The following is a 14,979-nucleotide window of genomic DNA, read 5'->3' on the forward strand; positions in this document are numbered from 1 at the left end:
ACACACACAAGTGAGGAGTCATTTTACTTGGAAGACTGAGGGGATCGCTGGGGAGTAGGAATTTTGTGCTGGAGCAGTGATCGTACAAAGAAAAGTCAGGAAAATATGCTTTTTTAAGCAAATTTTGAGGTTTTCAGAGGAGCCTGGGTCAGAACATTTTTGGGGATCCACGCAAGCCACACCTCCATGGACTCCTTGGGGTCTCTAGTTTAAAAAAATGTTTGGGTTTGGTAGGTTTCTCTAGATGAAGGCCGCACCCAGGACCAAAAACATAGGTGCCCATTTCCCCCCAAACACAGGTAGTTTTGTAATATATCATTTTGATGTGTCCACATAGGTCTGTGATGTGCCAAACACTAAAATTGTGAAAAGAAACACACTTAGGTTATGTGAAAAAGACCCCTCACCCACCAACCAAGTTGGTGGCATGCTTCATCATCGGGGTTCCACCTGTGACACCTAGCATGTCACAAGTGTGCTGCGACGTCTGATTACAGCGGAGCAGGTTTTTCAATTTTTACCACACATACTGGTTGGATTCGGCACGAGGGTGAGTGATGGTTCAGTAGATAAAATTTTATTAACAAGAGATTTCACAAAAGTGAAATGCACTGTTAATAACTGAAAGGCCCAAAAACTGAACCAATGACTCACAGCTCGTGAGCTGTAAAGCCACGGCAAGGCACCAACCGCTTTACAGTCCATTCACTCACCTTTCATACATGGCATGCACAAGACCATTCATGCCACCAGCCACGGGCCCAGCACATTACAACACTCGCATCGACAGACAGCGCCAGTCAAGGGCCCATCACTTTCATACGCCCACATGCCTGACACAGCAATCACACCAGCTGATGAGTGTGTGGACTGGCGTTTGGCTGGCACCGCTAGCCAAGCGCCATCCCACCCATACCCCAAGCCAAGTGCCACCCCAAGCACACTGTCAGCCAAGCGCCACCCCACGCACACCGCCAGCCAAGCGCCACCCCACCCACACCGCCACCCCACGCACACTGCCAGCCAAGTGCACCCCAAGCACACCGCCAGCCAAGCACCACCCCACGCACACCGCCAGCCAAGCGCCACCCCACGCAGACCGCCAGCCAAGCGCCACCCCACGCACACCGCCATCACTTTTTTTGTTTATAAACAACAAAGAAACCACTAATTATAAAATAAGTACAAAACTACAAACACAAAAGCTCTAACTAAATACATGACAGTAATGCCAACCGTGAAACTGAACATATGAAAATATGAAATAGGCAGATTAAGCACACAGTATTTCCCAAAAGATTTTCCTGGTGTGGTAACTTCTAAAACAGCTGGGCACACACAGCCCAGGCTTTGAAGGGCAATCGGGGCAGTACATCCGGCTCTCCCTTCGGATTGCTCTCCGGGCACATCCTCTACATTTCTTTGAGGGCAAGTCTTTTTTGGGAGTGGGAGGAATGTGATCTGGAAAGTGCTGATCTTTCAATCTAGCCACATCCTCCACCACGTCTACTCTAGGAACTCTTGACTATTCCACCACAATAAGGCTCTCTATCACTGACTCCTGAAATTTAACAAATGTCATCCTTGACTCAGGTGAACAATCCTTGAACACAATAAAAGCATTAAAAGTTTCCAAATGAAATAAATATAGGGCCAACTTTTTTTTACCACACGTAAGACTTAGGAAGAGCAGTGTAAGGTTCCAACCTCTGATCTACTCTATCAACACCACCCATGTGCCTATTGTAGTCCAAAATGCACACAGGTTTGCGCACTTCCGCAACCTGACCCCAAACAGTCACAGGGGAAGTACTCTCATCATGGATGGTAGATAGCATGTACACATCCCTCCTGTCTGAAAATGTCAGATCTAGCAGCTCATTATTCTGCAAGGCACTGCACTGTCCCCTCTCAAGTTTTTTACCAACAAGCTCCCTTGGATAGCCTTTCCAGTTAGAACGGATTGTGCCACAAGCAACAGTGTCCACTTTAAACAACTCCTTGAACAACTGCACTCCAGTGTAGAAATTATCTACGTACAAATGGTGACCTTTGTTAAACAGTCGCCTACCAAGTTCCCACACAATTTTTTCGCTAACTCCAAAAGTGGCCGGACAACCAGGAGGGTCAATACTGGAATCCCTACCAGTGTAGACCTGGAAATTATACACATATCCTGTACTGCTTTCTGACAGCATATACAATTTAATCCCATACCGTGCCCTCTTACTAGGAATGTACTGCTTAAAAACTAAAGGCCCCTTGAAAAGGACCAAAGACTCGTCCACACTTATCTCTTTGCCTGGAACATAGACCCCTGAAAACCGATCTACAAAATGATCAAGGACAGGCCTAATCTTAAAAAGACGGTCACAATCAGGGTGATCTCGTGGCAAGGCTAAAGCATTGTCTACAAAATGCAGCATACGAAGAAGAAGCAAATAGCGATTACGTGTCATAGTTGCAGGAAATATAGCCGTTGCCATCATGGGACTAGTAGACCAATAAGAAGTCAGTGACGGCTTCCTGATCAACCCCATCAAAAAAGTCAAACATAAAAACTTTTTCATCTCTTCCAGATATGTGGGAACCCACTGAGTAGCTCTAGACTGAGGCCTAAGTCTGGCAGCGTTGTCCCTCAAATATTGCTCTGCAAACAAATTAGTCTGCTCCACAATCTCTTCCAAAAATACATCATCCACAAACAAGTGAAAGAAATGGACAGGCAAAAAGTTTTCCGTATTGACTCTACATCCTGGGAGACAGTAAATGCAGGTAACTGTGGCTGCTCCATGTTTGTGGCAATCCAGGTGTCAGGTCTTCTAATGGGAAACCCTTCAGCCCCAGGCTGCTGCACTCTTGGCACATCAATGTATGCCTCTAAAACAGGCCCTTCATCTGCACTGAGGGTAGCTTCCTCATCAGAAGAATACTCTCGGACAGAAAACTCACTGCCAGAATATCTCACTTCCTCCTCTGCATCAGATGCAGAATCAGTCTCGTAATCATGGTCTGAAGACAACTCAAAGAGCATGCCAACAACCTGCTGAGCAGTCACTCTGCGGCTAGCCATGATCCTCACTAACAACAAATGGATTGCCGACAACAACTAGCACTAAAATAAGTAATAAACAAAGTGTAGCTTTATCACAAAGAGTTATGTACTAAGAAACTATACCACTCACTTGCCTGAAAAAGCTACTCACCAGCAACTACTCTGCACAGACACAGCAATCACCAATGATATCCCACTAAAAAGAAAAAAGAAAAAAGCAAATTAGACATATGACAACACAAATATCATTGTGCTCAAATCTAAGGACGATTTCACACACAATACTGCATTTAGTACACCACCTACAAACATGTCATTCATGCATATCATAATACTCTTTTGGAGTAAATTGCTTTCACTTACCTAAAACCTGCAACTATGCAAACCGCAGGACAACTACTGCCAAAATGGCAAGGATCCACGCAAAGGAAGCAAAAGCTTTGAACTAGAACAAAAAGAAGAAATAAACTGTTATAATCACAAATACAAATATTTCGCCAGTTGACAAACACCCTGCCACCAAGAACTTAGAAATTGTCCCTGGTGTCTAAGTGGCTTCTGCCCCACTAGGAGGCATATGGGCCTAAAAAAAATAGGCTGATCTGCCCCCAAGTGGGGCAGAAATGGCCAACAGCTCTGTTCCCTGGTTCGGGGGGTGGCCCTTGCCAAAGGGGGCAAATGGGGGTGCCCCCAGCACACAAAAAAACAAAGGGAACCAAAAACAAATCTCTGACATCTTGGTGCCTTCTGTCCCTCTTGGGGGCAGATAGGCCAAAAAAAATAGGCTGATCTGCCTCCAAGGTGGGCAGAAATGGCCATCACTAACGTGCCCCTTTTAGGGGGTGACCCTTGCCAAAGGTGCCACCCCCCCACACACAAAACAGACACACACAGGATCCCTGGTGCCTAAGTGGATTCTGCCCCCCTTGGGGGCAGTTGGGCATAAAACAAATTGGCTGATCTGCCCCCAATGGCCAACAGCTCTGTGCCACCTTTAGGGGGAGACCCTTGTCAAAGGGGGCAAAAAGGGGCACCCCCAGCACTAAACAAAAAAAGTATTGGTGGTTTCTGCCCTCCTTGGGGGCAGATGGGCCCACAAAAATAGGCCCATCTGCCCCCAATGGGGGGCAGAGATGGCCAATATGAAATTTCCCCCCTTTGGGGGGGGCGACCCTTGCCCAAGGGGTTCCTCCAAACACACAAAACACACACACACACCACACAATCCCTGGCACCTAGTGGGTTTCAACCCTCAAGCCAGATCGGCCAAAAACATGGCCGATCTAGCCCCAGGGTGTGCCGAAACATATAAAAAATTATTGCCCCTGGGCAGCGACCCTTGCCTAAGGGTTCGCTGCCCAAAAACAAAGAAAAAAAAATCCCTGGTGTCTAGTGGTTTTCGGACCCCCACTGGGGGCAGATCGGCCACAAAATCGGCCGATGTGCCCCCAGGTGGGGCCGAAATAGGAAAAAAAAATAGCCCCCAATGGGAGCAACCCTTGCTCAAGGGGTCGCTCCCCTAAATCCCATTATAAAGAATCCCTGGTGCCTAGTGGGGATTCCTGCTCCAGGAATCCACTGAAAACAGGCACAAGGGGAAAGGAAAAACCCTTTCCTTTCCCCGTGTCTGTTTTCCCCCCAAAACCCTCAAAAAGGGAAGGACTCACCTGTTTGCAGTCCTCTTCCCTCGACGCGCTGGAAGCAAATGGCTTCCAGCGTGTCCTCGGCAGTACTTGATGACGTTGGGGCGCTGTGAGCGTGCTGACGTCATCAGATTGCCGAGGGGGGGGGGTTGGGGGTGGAAGGGAAAGGGATTCCCCTTCCATCCATGACCGGGGGTGTGGGTGGGGGGCCCACGGGAGGAGCGCTAGCGCTCCCCCCGTGGGTCGGGTGCAGGACGAGGTGATCTTGTCCAAGGCACTGGAGAACCGGTGCCTTGGACGAGATCACCTTGTCCTCGGCATAGAAGAAGTTAACTGGCTGCACTATTGCAGTGGCCGCATATTGGCTGGTGAGTGACCACATTGAGAAGTTGTCTTCTCTGGACCTGGGGAAGGTGCGGGCGGATCTGAGAAGTGCACTCCAGCCTTGTGCACGCCCTCTGCCTGGGGCGAATGGTTCACTGAATATTGCATTTGATAGCAATCACTGTAGCCTGAAGTTAGTGCAAAGTATGGCACTTTGTTCACCGGCTAACCCTTTGGGGTCGATATCTAGTTTCACTGTAATGCATACATGGACAGAGGTGCGAGTAGATACCCTAGGGACGCTATTCCGAGAGGGTTCGCTGCTAACTTGCGAGCAGCTCCGTGAAACATATCACCTACCTGTAGGGCATTTCCTGGCCCACACACATTTCTTGGCAGTGATGGTCTGTCTCTGGGGCATCATAGACACAGAGCCGGACTCCCACTGAATAATCTATTGTACAACATGGATGAGGGGCGTAAATTCATAACATGGTTAACCCAGACATTTGCAAAGCTGTGCAGGATCTGCTTGTTGTGACTCGTAGAGAATGGGAGGGCAATTTGGGTATGGAGATAGCTATGAAGGATTGGACAAAGATCACTGAGTACCCAAGACGGGTGTTTCGGAACGCAAAGTTCCAGTATATTCAACATAATACATCGAATAAGTTGTATCTTACATCTGCCTCTCTTCCCCAAATGTTCGAGTCCCTGTCCTCATGTCCATGATGTCAACAATCAGAAGCGGATATCAAACATATGTTTTGGGCCTGCCCGGTTGTGGCGGAGTACTGCACCGCCACAACCGGGTACTAGACTCAGACAATAGTTGAAATAGAGCGAAAACCCGGACTCAGTTTTAGTTTCCCAACTGAACTTTAAAAGGAAGCTCAACGTTCCCATCCAGCCTATAAAAATTATCCTCTTCCTACAACCAGTTACATGCAGCAGAATGGCTCTTTTCCTTTCATTCCAGTACTATACTGCATCTCATCAATTTACTGAAATGCCACACCTTGCCATCACTCAATTTTGCAGCATTAGTAAAAATTTGAATAACTTGAAATGGATGGCTAAATAGGTTGTGTCCCTTTTTTGTTGTCTTGACACGTACCCAATCACCAAGTTCCAAATCCACAACCTTGACTTCATGTCCTTGGTCATAGTTTTCCTTGTTTCCCTTTTGTGCTTTTCTTATGTTTTTTCTCACTACAGAAAGTGACCAATCAGACTTGTGATTGCCTGATCATCAGACAGAATTATCATTAGTGAAAGGTTCTCTGCCTCTTACGATTTTTAATAGGCTTTTCCCTGTCACAGTTGGGGTGATTATGTATGTATCAATGTATTTCTTTAATTTTTGTTCCCAATTTATTCCTCCACCAATGACAATTTGCATGTTTCCCATTTTCACTCTGTCAAAGTGCTCTACAGCACCTTTACGAGCTGGGAGATAAAGTGAGGTATGTTTTGCTTTTATACCATTCTTGCTTAAGAAATTGTTTATTTCTTTGGCTATAAACAGTCACTCAGTAATGTTTTAGTAATCTTTTCATTAAGGAACACCTTCTCCAAGAATGTTATAACTCCATGTATATCAATTTGGGAACAAAAATACACTTCCACACTGTGATGGTTGATCAAAAGAGGATGAAAAATGTGGGTTTTTTCATTTAAAAAAGTGCGTTTATGAAGACTAAAGGAGCTACCACAGATTTGTTCTGTTGGCACCAACAGCTCTGAGCAACTGACAGAGAACATGATGGTTTTAATATAACAAACAAACGTTCCAATGCCAACATTCTGCCCACACAGAAGAACTAACCATTACATTATTTTTCCCTTTAACCAATGACAATTCATTGGATATTAATTACCTCCTTACATTTAGAAAAAAATCAACAGCCCAACAAAAAACAACAAAAAAATGACCAATATTCTACCTTGGAACAAAAATTGTCAACAATAAAGTAGTGAAAAAGTTCACAGAACCAAAGAAACATCGTCTCTGGCATAACATCATGGAGCACAACACATAGGTTACTTCCTGAACCTCATATGCAGACACCTAGGACAGCTGCTCCTATGGACCATGGGACTGGCAGTCATCTTTTGAAAAGAACCACTTGTTGATTTTGAAACATCATCTGACATTACAGATTTAACACACCCCTCTTCAAGAACCAAACATCCCTCTCGGTCAACCCTGCTACCACATTTGACAACCCATCTTAAGTTTCAACATTTGGAACCGTTGACTCTGATTGCATTTCCACACACTTTATGGACAACAACCAGTTTACTAAATTTCCTAAGACCCTCTTTGACATGGATATTCTTTTTTGATGCAAACTATATCTCCAACCTCTACTTTGACCCTGCTCACATGATTGTGTTCAATGTATTTCTTTTGTTTAAGTTTAGCATCAGCAATGTTTCTCTTGACCCGAGCATCATGCTCATCCAGACAAACACCAAATTTGGCCCATCCAACCAAGACAGACTTTCGTGTCTGGCTTCCTCCCTCTCAATAACTCAAACGGGGAGACCTGCATAGTAGAATGTGGACTTGCGTGATAGAACCATAGCATAGAGCAAACAGCATTAAAAAATATAGTTATTTGCAATAGCCCTGCGTTTTGTGAAATTCGTTAAAAAAATGGCCTTTGTGAGTCATCAAAATCAACTTACACCTGACACCCTTCGGTAGTACTAATTTGTCCCCCTTATTAAAATACCAATTTCATTGGTGAGCTCATCACAAATTTTCAAATAAGGTTGACACGGATTCTCTAGGGACTTCTCTGCCGGCCAACCCATACTCATCTAAGATATAACCAGTTTTGTCACTTCATCTTGATTCATTTCTGCTTTACACTCTTCCTCAGTCACTGCACACAGCTCTTCCAGATACATTGCTTTAATTTAACAATTTTCACCCAACCCTTCATCTCCCTTATTTGTTCTGTCATCAGCAGAAGCAATTCTAGACAAAAAATTAGCTCAAACGTTTTTTCATCCTGAATGTGTGCTATTTTGAACTGATATTGCAATAGTTTTGTGATCAACCTCGCAATTTTACGGGTTTCTTCTTTGATTTTCTCATGAGACTATCACAATAAGTGGTTTATGATCAGTACAAAACGAAACTTTGTTCCCCAAATGCACAGTTTGAATTTTTGTATCACCCCCCAGCAACAAAGCAGTTCTTTTTCAATTGTCAAATAATGAGTATCTGACTCCCTCAGGACCCTTGACACACAACAAATGGTATTTCCAACCCCACCATGTGAGAAAAGGGCTCTTTTGCAATGGTTAGGCCCTCACATTTTGCCAGGTATATGATGGAGCCTCAAAGTTGTTAGTGCCCAGGGTCCCGGCTAACCAGGTTCCCTAGGCCAGATCTCTTTCCCTAAAACTGTTGTGATGCATTGACACAATTCGCAACACCTTTAGCTGCCACTATAAGTCCCCATAAAATAGTGTTTAAGTAACCAGGTCATGTGGCACAGATTGTATTGCAGGCTGAGTGTTCTGATGCAATCCTAAAAGACAAATCCAACATGGCACACAGCCAGTCACGAAACCAGTCCACTATAATCAGCATGCAGTGTAGGTAAGTCACCACTCTGGCAGGCCTTCCAGCCCTAAGGCAGGGTGCATTAGATGGGATGTGTGTGCATAGACACATGAGCAATATGCCCCTCCTGTGTCCTTGCCAAACCTGGGACATAATAAGTGAACAAGGCAGCCATTTTAATACATGTGCAGGACGCTGGTCAGTACGAGTTACATAGCTACATGAAGACTATCCTGAACCCTGGGTTGTTCGGTATCAAACAACTCAGAATGATAAATCCAAACTGGTATCAGTATTGGATTTATTACAAAGTGTACCCAGGGGGTCACCTTAGAGCTGTCCCCTGCAAAAGCTAACTACCCTGGCATGGTTGCTGGCCGGTCACAGCCAGCCTGCCACCACCAGACAATATTCTGTATCCCCAAGGTAAGAGATCCTACACTCTTGGATTCAGAACAAAGCCCTTTATGGGCAGAGGTGCTAACACCTACTCTCTCAGGAATGTGCACTGCCCTGCTGGTGAGCTTTAGAGGGCATACCACCCTTGTAACTCGACCCCCAGGCCTGCTGCTAGCAGCAGAGGGCCACCACTGTTTGAGACCCCCACTTTTGGCGGGAGCAAAAGTGGAAAACAGACAAAGGCTAGGAGGAGTGGTCACCCCTGCTTGCACCCTAAAGTGTTGCCTGCAAGGTGACCTCTCCATTTCATTTTCCTCCATCTTGGATGGAAGGAAAATAGCCAAACAGGTGTAGGGAAGTGACCTCTGCCCACTGGAAGTGGTCAGTTAGTGGCTGTAGCTACCCTAGAGTAGGTGACCCATTGGTCACTACCTGGTACCCCCTAAAATGCCCACTAAATACAGTATTTATTGGGCCTCCCTAGACCCAAAAATCTGATTCCATGCATAAAAGAAGACCAGCTACAAAGAAGACCCAAGGCTTGAGATCTAAAGTCCTGCTGCACCAAGAAAAGGCGCCAAACCCTGCCTGCTACACCAGGACCAGGCAATCAGTGCTGAGTGGTTGCTTGGATGTTGGGCAGACTCTACAAACCCCAAGAGGACCTCTACTCTTCAAAAAGCACCAAAGAGCTCCCTCCAGAGTGAAGGCATCACTCTGAAACACAAAGAAATCAAAGACCAGTGAAGGCCTCTTCACTGATCGGCTTCTGACCAAGGAACCGGATGCTGCAGTCAGACCAGACTTCACCAGTTGGACCGTGAGATTTAACCCTGCCATTGTGCCAAGTTTGGTGGCACTGCTCCCTCTAGTGACCAGACTGTGCAATAGCCCCAGGTACTGATCACCTCATGTCAGACACCCATAATACTATCCACACTGGACCGAAAAAGGACCAGGAGGAAGCTCTAGTCGAGGTACTTCAGTAACCACCTGGACCTCCCACCAGAGTGCTCTGACCTACTAGCGACTCTCCAAGGTACCTACCTCCTGCTTCAAAGGGCACCTTTGCGCACAACTCTTGGCTCACTGGTTCGCTCTGCACCTAGCCGCCCTATGCCCTGCACCGAAGATCCAGCTATGCCCTATGGGTGCCCCATCTCTTGCAACCACAACACCACAAGGTGACCCACCGAACTTACCTTTAAGTCCGCCTGTGCAGTGCTTTTCCAAGTACTCCCCCGCAGTGGCCTGGCACCAGCTCCATCCATTTCTGAAGGTGCTCCCGCCAGAGCTGGGAGTCACCCGAACTTCTCCAGCTGGTCCAGGGTACCCATCGACAACCTTGACAGAGCTACAAAAGGAGTCATTGGTAAACTCATTGCCTGATTTACTGTGAATTTTCAAAGTATTTCTCCATTGAATTCCATGGTTCATAATTACACACAAGACCAACTTCATTAAAACTTCAAAAATTCATTGCTTGAAAAGTGCTTACCTGATCTGAATGATCTTGGTCTTTAAATGTATATAATAATATGAAGTATTTTTGTAAATTGTTCCTGAGTTATTCTTTTGAGTGTATGTCTTTATTTATCAATACTGAGCATAACAAATGCTTTGCACTTCTCCAAGATTAGCCTATCTGTTCGACCACGTTACCATAAAAATTTGAGCATTAGGTGGTCTAGTTTTTAACTCTGTAAACTAATTTGTGTTTGCCTGGATCCCCTGCTCAGTATGCCTAGTTTTGTATACTACATAGAGGCCACTCTCCTACATACCTTCAACTTAGGTTAATACTGCACCCAGTCCTTGATTACATGCATCAACAATAATACAGCACTTGTACTCTGGATTAAACTGTCTCAAAATGTTAGCTCTTGCCAGCTGTGTTTTAATCCATTCAAATGATCCTGTCACATGGAGTTCCATTTGAAGGATACATTCTCTTCAGAAGAACAGTCAAGGGTTTTATATAAGCTGCATAATCAGGGATGAAATGGGAACAGAATTTGCAATTGTGGATAATGACTACAGGCCAGTTTTGTTGGGCCGTGGTTGTGCATCAATAATGGCACTAACTAAGCTTGGTCTTGGTTCAATACCATCCCCTGAAACAATGTGCCCAAGATATTCAAAGTTTGTCCTCCCAATGTCATGCTTCTTTATTTTAAATACAATCCCTTTTTCATGAACAAAAATAGCCTCATGTTCCTCCTGTATTACTGCAAAAATCAACATATCACCCTGAAAGACGACCACCTCTTTTACGTCCTTGAGCAACTGGTACACAAACTGCACCCTACAGTACTGGAAAGTACTTATAGGTGACACGAAAGTCGCAAAGTCTCTAAACTCTGGTTCTAAAACTACCTGATGATAGGCGGATGCTAAGTCCAGCTTGGAAAACCATCCCACTCCTGCCAATCAAGTCAAAAGATTGGTAATTCTCAGGAGAGGGTGCAAAATCAACCCAAATGGACTTGTTAAGACTTTACAAATCCACGCAAACCCTTAATTCACAATTTTTCTTCCTGGCAAGCACAAAGGGTGATAACCACAGTGATGATCCAACTGGTTCCATTACTCCACTATCACAGAATTTTAAAAGCTCATTCTCTAGGTCTTCTCTTATAAAAAGTGGGACACTGCAATTTGTGCTTAGTCAGAGTAGACCGTTCTTTAACCTTGATTTTGTGTTGGAATCCAATTATGGTGCCCATTTTATTTGAAACCACTTCAGGGTACTTGGAAGAAACATTTGAAACAAGACTTTCCCCAACCACATACATCAGATCTTAAGTACCAGGCCTTACTGCAATTTTGGAAAGGCTTTGTTGGAATCAATCTACGATTCACACTCTTTGACTGCCACATAAACTTTTCCTGTTCTTGAAAACCAAGACATCTTCAAAATAATTGGATAACTCAATGCGGCTCACTTCGTAAGACACTTGTGTCCGGTTTGGAGGTTAAAGACTCATACCTGGCCATAATTAATTGAACATTTCCTGAGTTATCATTGTGAATGTTACCCCTAAGTCAACAAACAGCATACCTCTTTTATCACCTACCACCACATCAGCATACGGGTCCATACAATCAGCTTGATCACTGATCACCGATCATCATCTCCAACTACCAAAACCATGTGCTATAGGTCTTCTTGTAATTTCTTTAATTGTTCATCACAGCCATTCTCACCTACATTGGCTACTACATTTTCCCTTTTGCAGACATGTTAGGTTGACTTTGGCATACTTTTGCAAAGTGCCACACTTTGCTACATTTTCTACATACAATACTTTTAGCAGGACACTATTTACCAGACTTGAAATGTGGGACATTTCCACAACTAAAACAAACATTGGACAGATTAAAGAAACCCTTAGTGTCTTGACAAGACAAACACTTTTGTTGTGTTTTTAATTCTTATTCGAACATTCTCCACAACCTCAATTTTCTTTTCTTCAAGCTCTTTGACAGATAACCGTGATGTGTCTGTGCTTTTCACAATTTGTAATGTTTCATCCAGTGTTAGGATGGTAAGAAACCATAGTTTCTGTTGGATTGACAAATAAACTGATCACGGACAAGTTGATTTATAAAGTTCTCAAAGCTACGTTCAGCGACCAACCTCCTGAGTGCTGACACACACATATCCACATTCTCACCACTAAGTTGTTTCCTCATCAGAAACTTGTGTCATAATACTACAATGCTTGGCTGCACATTGAAACATTTTTCTAATTTCTTCAGTCATTTCATCCCCCAGTTCCTCCTCTGTGACTTCTGTATCTGGGAGAGGTTTAAACGTTGCATGGCCCTCAAACCCCAGGTAGTGAAGAAGTATTTATTTATTTATTTCTGCACGGAACCTTGACATTCCAATTAACCCCAAATTAGTTTGAAAAGCGTCAAACCAGTTCCTCCAGTTCACAGGTGGCTCTCCTGGGCTTTCTAGAAATGGTGATGGTGAGTTTACAAACTGCATGGTGTTTATAACAATTTCAAATAGGGCTGCATATACTAGTGCTTGTATCACTGTTGACACTGCCTGGATGATATACAATTTCTTTAAAGGTATGTGTAGCACTGTAGCTTCCCAAAATGTTTTTGGCTATATCAATGTTTTACACATGCACATTTGTTCAAAACTTTGTACAAAACAAGTGTGTTATCACTGTATTAAATGAATACATATTTTCCTAAACCAATACAAATATGTATTCTGCTACTCGTAGACACAGGGGTGTACATACTAGTGTGTGTATCACTGTTGCCACTGGGTGCGTGATACATACACTTTAAAAAACATAGGGCCTGATGTATCAAAAGTTTTCTCCGCCTTAGTGTAATTGTTTTATGCAAAAGCGGCGCAAACGTCCAAAAACAATTATGTTTTGTAAATTTGCTCTGCTTTTACATAGAAAATTACGTTAAGGCAGCACAAACTTTTCAAAAATCAAGCCCATAGTGTGTCACTGTTGACTTGACTTAAAAAAACATAGGCCCTCATTATGACATTGGCGGGAAATCCCACTTATCGACATGGTGCCTGTTGCCAACATACCGCTGCCGCAGCGGATTACTGCCACCCATATTATGACCCACACATAGCAATCCGTCTCTATACAGCCACACACACAATCCGCCAGACCAAAGGTCAGTGATAAACTGGTGGTACCAAAACCCACACCGTTATGCCAACAGAAATACGCCCACAGCATTATGACCCACGAATCACGCTAACAAAACAATACCACATTGGACAATTTGAATAACACACACCTGACACACATACAGACACCACACACCACTATAAAACACACACACACATTACCCACAACCCTTTACCATTACAAACAAGTGCAACAAGAGAGATAGCAAAACCATAGATAAGACCACAGACACACACCACCATCACCTATACACCATCCACTCTCCTTACATCACACACCCCAACACAGCACCCCACACACACTCACCTATACCACCCACAATACACCCATGGCACCACAATGACACCCCAGGTTCCCTGAGGAGGAGCTAAGGGTCATGGTGGAGGAAATCATGCGGGTAGAGCCACAGCTATTCAGATCACAGGTGCAGCAGGCGTCCATTGCTAGGAAGATGGAGCAGTGGTGGAGAATTGTGGACAGGGTCAACGCTGTGGGACAGCACCCCAGAACAAGGGATGACATCAGGAAGAGGTGGAACGACATATGGGGGAAGGTGTGTTCTACAGCAGCAAGACACCAACTAGCTGTACAGAGGACTGGCGGTGGACCCCCACCTCCTCTTCCACAACTAACAACATGGGAGGGGCAAGTCTTGGCAATACTGCATCCTGAGGGCCTGGCAGGAGAAGGAGGAGGACTGGATTCTGGTAAGTCAAATCTCTATTACTATCACCCCCCCACCTGCATGCCATCACATGCCCCTACCCCTACCCTCACTCCCACCATTCCACCACCTCACACACACCCCACTATTACAACCCACCCCTCCCAATACCAAGCCCTGCATGTAACACCAATGCACGGACCCCCATCACAGACCTGCATGGACACCCATCACTAAAGCATGCAGATTAAAGAGAATCACCTAGCCCACAAAATCACTACTCACACAAGGCAAAGCTGCCAAGACAATTACAACCATACCGGGCAAAACACCCATGCACAAGATGACACACACAGAAACAATGACACTGCATTTCCATCCCCACAGGTCCCCCAGGCAACATCACCGGAGAGGAGGTGCCAGCAACTTTCAGTCCACCCCCAGAAGAGGCCCACAGTGATGACAGCAACGCTGGACGCCTGGATCTGGATGACCAACCTGGCCCATCAGGGATCTCCAGACAGTCGGTAAACCAGGCACAGTCCCATACCGCCACAGAGCCTCCCCCTCAGGAAACACCACCACAGTAACCACCCAATGGGCCCATACCTCTGTCCCCAGGACAC

The sequence above is a fragment of the Pleurodeles waltl genome, chromosome 3_1, assembly GCF_031143425.1.
Source record: "Pleurodeles waltl isolate 20211129_DDA chromosome 3_1, aPleWal1.hap1.20221129, whole genome shotgun sequence".
In the NCBI taxonomy this organism is placed as follows: Eukaryota; Metazoa; Chordata; class Amphibia; order Caudata; family Salamandridae; genus Pleurodeles; species Pleurodeles waltl.